The sequence below is a fragment of the Montipora foliosa genome, chromosome 5, assembly GCF_036669935.1.
Source record: "Montipora foliosa isolate CH-2021 chromosome 5, ASM3666993v2, whole genome shotgun sequence".
Lineage (NCBI taxonomy): Eukaryota > Metazoa > Cnidaria > Anthozoa > Scleractinia > Acroporidae > Montipora > Montipora foliosa.
The window spans coordinates 23,721,855-23,726,854 of NC_090873.1; the positions used below are offsets into that span (position 1 = coordinate 23,721,855).

Here is a 5,000-nt window from a genome sequence, read left to right on the forward strand (position 1 = left end):
GGAGCCGGTTAATTAAGTAATCGAGGAGAGAAATTACCTCGTTTGGTCCCGTGGTACCAGTGGTCTCGTCGTAAAAAAACAGTATATCTTTCCGTTGTTTGCACAGTATATTCCCAGTAAATGCGTCCTAACCCTCGCAGAGTAGTATGCGTCTTGAGCAGGAACTTTGGGTGTTTTAAGAGATTTGTCAAAATCCATTTGGAGGATTAGGGTGTTTGTGAGTCCGTCCACCGCCATTAATGATTAAAACCAAGATTTCTACTTTCAGAGTTGTTACCCGTTTCACTCACCGATCCTTTGGCATAACCGCAAAATATCCGTAATTGTACATGGGTTAACCAAAAAAGCACACGCCTTTTTTTAATTTTGAGGCATGTTTCCAAAGTCCGCCGGTTATCGTTATAGGTTGCAATTGCATGTTCGTTAAAAAGTGTTGTTACAAAAATGACATTATTCAGTATAACTGTAAAACAGAGTGCGCGCGCGCTTGTTAACTTCGAAACTGAACATTGAACGTTGATTGGCTTTTAAAAAACTGAAGATCGAAAGTCTGAACAGGGTTACCCGAATAGCAAAGAGACGTTGGCGTCACCTATTGTCATTTAGGGAGCTTAAGCACGCGCGTTTTGAGACGCGGACGGCAAGCGGAAGTGAGTTGTTTTCCCTTTTAACTTGTCTTCCCACAAACACATTTTCATTGCTAAGTATCTTTTCTCCATTAGAGATGATTAGTATAAAAATCTGTGAGACAGCACTGTCCTGGCACGCGAAATTTTCTCTTCTGGTTGCCGTCCGCGTCTCAAAAACGCGCATGCTTAAGCTCCCTATTGATGTGCCAACCAGAGCCTCATTGGCTGTCGAAACAAAAGGTCTTTTGTTCCTGTAGTTTGCAAATTTGTTCCCTATTGTTTGAAAGTACTCGCCTCAACACACACAACATTGACACACGGATTGCACACAATTAACTCGTATTTGAATTTTAATTGCTTACACAACACACCAAACGTTCAAGTTTGGGCGAAAATGCTGCGCCAGGGGTTACAATTTATGCGCAACAGTAAAAAAGAACTGTTCTTTCATTCCAGGTAATTTTTCAACATATTAGCGTTTTCAGATAACGAACGGAAAATAATTATATGGAAATGCTGATCATCATCTCCATCATCACTAATAAGAGACGAACTTTTAAAAAATTCGATTATCAACGAGAAAGGTTAATACAAAAGGAACTAGTGACAGGAAAGGTATTTTAGTGCAGATTTCTTTGGGAAAAACCTGCAAATTATTGTTCTGTAATTCCATTGGCTAGATGCTCATGTTGTTCCCGCTGTGGCGTTGACACCCTTTGAAGAACTTTGTCTTTTCACTGCTGTTTGTCTTCAAATAACAGTAAAATACGAAATTTACATTACCACAAGTACAAATAGTTTACCTTGATTGGAAGGTTTGAGTGATTCATTTATTTGCTATCAGCTACCTCACAAAACGACAACAAGATCTACTTCCCACATTAATACATAGTTTCGATTACAAGGCCCTACAAACTCAGGAAAAAGCTAATCAAAGAAAAAGAAAAAGAAGAAATAAGAAAAAAAATACTTGAACAGTACTTGTGTCGACTTTTTGCTTGCAAGTTTGAGAAAATGCTGCCGTGCCCCATGGATTGGTTCCTGAGAGAAGCATGATTGCTACTTTCGAACCGTGGGAAAATTTTCGGGCTGAGCCATAACCGCAAGTGTTAATTTGCGATGATCGGAAAATTAGAAAGCGTGACCTAAAAAACGTGGAATCATTTGGGATTTACCTTTCGTTCCAGAAGGACTAACTCAAAATGCCGAAGTTCGCAAATATGAGGCAAGTTATTTTAAAACAAAAACGCGGCACAAAATGCCCTTTTTTAAGGCGATTTGTCAGCCTGGCCGTAAAACAGGGGAGCAACGAAACATTTGTGCCAAGCGAGGAGATTTTTGAAGACTACTGTCAAACAGTAGCCGTGTGGACTGACGGCGATAGTCTCCATGGCCAGACCAAATACCTTATTAAGAAGGCTGCCTTTTACAAGGTGAGGCGAAAAAATTCTTAAATCAACGGCGCTGTGTTGTCCCACAGTATTTAAATGCCTTTCTCTTAAAAAAAATATATATTGCTCTTTCTTCAGCAATTGAAAAAAGAACTTGAGCACTTCGCTCTCTCAAATAACTGGGATGTTCGGTCGGCGGTACAATCTGGAAAAATCCGAGGCTATTCCGGAATTCAGTTGCAAAGACCCCGAAGACGACCTGCCCTAGAATTTGGTGGAAGAGTCATGCTCCAACGCCTGCAGCATTATATGGGAGAAAATCCAAAACCTGACCCACCAATTGAAGTAAGTATTTTGCTATTTGCTTTCCCAAGGCGCAAATACTTGTCACTTAAAAATAATTATTTTACTCACAAAAGTGTTAAATTGTATTTTAGTTACATGATGTACCCAGTGATCCTCGGGGAGCGGGAACTTGTGCCTTTGCCTCACGAGACATAGAAAAATGTGAAATCATTTGCGAATACGAGGGAGAGCGCATTTCACTTGACGAGGCTCAGAGGCGTGAAGCATTGTACAGGGACCAGGGCAGGCCTTGCACCCTAATGGTCATCGAGAGTGGGGCACTACAAATTGCGTGTTTTCGTAAACACATAATGCCTTTGACTCACGGTCGTATTGGATGAAATGTAGGCACGTTCATTTTTGCCGCCTTATTATCAACATTAGGCTCATTGTCCTCTGTCTACAATTATCATAATGAATAGCGCCGCCCCTTTGTCCAGAAAACAAACAGACGGTTAAGTGAGCCATTGATTCAATGGGTGGCCACCACCATCTCTTTCTGGAGGACACCAAAATGGCTGCCGCAATGCCTAGTGAAAAGAAAAAAAGGATAGGCTTTAAAAGCACACATAAATTACACTTTTTCTGGTAAAGCACAAACGTTGTGGAGAATGAAATGAACAAATTAAAGTGCAATACAAGTTGATATATCATGTGCCAATCAAGCAAGGACAAATGTATTTTTCTGTCGCTTTCAACTAAAATTAAGTGTTTTGAATAACTTCCCTGTACAGAGCACGCTAATCTTGGTTGACTTTACAACTTTCATACGCTTCAAACATTCATGATCGCCACCCACTCTTTTTTCATATTTGACAACTACTTGTCATATTCACAGAAATACACCGGCACTACGATATTGTAACTGGAGGAAAAACGCACTATTACCCGCTTTAGTAGAAGGAGTGCCTGAGGTGTACTGTCAATTTTACACACTAAATGGTGAAATTACCTTTTAAATATTCCGCCTCTAAAAAGACAATTCCATTTCCTTGCAGAATTGATCCATATGAAGGCAACCCGAGAAGCTCCTTGACATGGGGTTCAACCATGAATCATTCGCTCAACCACGCCAATGTTAAGCCCTTCATCATAAATAAGCACTCTAATAACCCTAGAGTATTCCTCGTCGCATTGCACGATATTGCCCAGACCACGGAGCTGCTCTGGAACTACAACGATGAACAATGCCAGTTCTATTCCAACAGCCAAACTCTCCCTGAAGAAGACTAAAAGATTTTAATTGATGGTTAATAAAAACTGCTAATGGCAGCTTAAATGGTGCTAACATGTGTTAAAGTCCTTACACCTACAAAACCCTTCCTTGGCTCCACAAATTAAGCCTTTCTGCCAAGTATACATTTGTTCCTTTTTTCAACATGCATAACCTGCACAACACGAGTCATGAAAAAAGACGGTGGAGAAAAAGAAAAATAACGACAACTATAACAGGAAAAAATGTAAAAGAAGCAAAAAGGAGAAACCCTAAAAACACTTTTAACAGTCGCTTGCAACTACCTGTCCACGCGCTTGACAAAAACATGTTCTGCCGGCCAGTCAAAATTAAAGTTTTCACAATCAAACTTCAAAGTTTACTCGCCCACTTTGGAACGTTTTGGCGCCACTCCGCAAACACTTCACAGAAAGCAAAGTCAGCAACACTTACGGGCATTTTGTCCTTTGCAGTTTTGAACACCTTGCTTGAAATTCCTACCTAGTTTATTTAATGTGAACGCCATGTCTTGCCAAACGGCAAATAAATCAGCTACGATCATTTGCGTAAATGGCGCCAAAACGTTCCCAAGTGGGCGGGTACACTTTGACGTTTGAGTGTCAAAACGATGAATTTTGATTCACAGGCAGAACATGTTTTGTCAAACGTGTGGACAGGTAGTAGCAAGTGACGGTAACCATTTTCAAGAACTCAGTTGTATTCATGTCACAGCAAAATCGGCCATTCAGGCTGAGCCTCCCATTGGCCATAGCATTGAATTCGTTTTCATTCCATGCTAATTTCTGACTGGATTTACAAAAAGCTACCCATTGATGCTGTAACTTAGCACCTTCAGATGCACAACAAAGTTCTCTCTACTGACAGCTATGATTGCAGCTAGGATCAAACCTTACCCCATCCTGGACAATGCAACTTCTAGAGTTTACACGTGTCTAATTATTATTTTACTGGTCCTTGCATGGGGATCCCTGTGGCACCTGAGAGGTCAAGGTAAGACATTTCCTGGCTTCCTGACTTAAATTTTGATCAAGTCCTATATAAGAGAATTAGCTTCTTGGTCATTCCTAAGTCATAGGCGATCAATTTCTGCCAAGTAGTGTCACAGAAATACTGACAAGTTATTTGATTTAAACCAAGGCACAAACTCTAACTCAGGGTATAATCCCCCCCCCCCCCCCCCTAAACTAACTTTGCCTTGCCCTTATAGGTGCAAACTAACATTTAAATCATAGCTTAGACACTCTAGAGTTTGCACAGGCATGTCTTGACGCAGCTCCCCCTGGTTCAAAGACCGCGCCAAGAGGTTGAAAACGGGCTTCGCCCGTATTCAACCGAAAATTTAAGCAGCCACCTTCTTCAAAAATCAGTCAGATATATATATATATATATTATATATATATA

The 5,000-nt window shown here is 40.6% G+C and overlaps 1 long non-coding RNA gene across 1 annotated transcript; it reads right to left on the reverse strand.

Moving 5' to 3' along the window:
• Nucleotides 1-983: 983 nt before the first annotated feature.
• LOC138003783 (uncharacterized) lies at nucleotides 984-3,911 on the reverse strand. Its single transcript, XR_011123648.1, has 3 exons — nucleotides 3,318-3,911; nucleotides 2,692-2,895; nucleotides 984-1,377 (listed from the first exon to the last, which is right to left on the reverse strand). It is a non-coding gene; the product is annotated as an uncharacterized lncRNA (long non-coding RNA).
• Nucleotides 3,912-5,000: the final 1,089 nt, after the last annotated feature.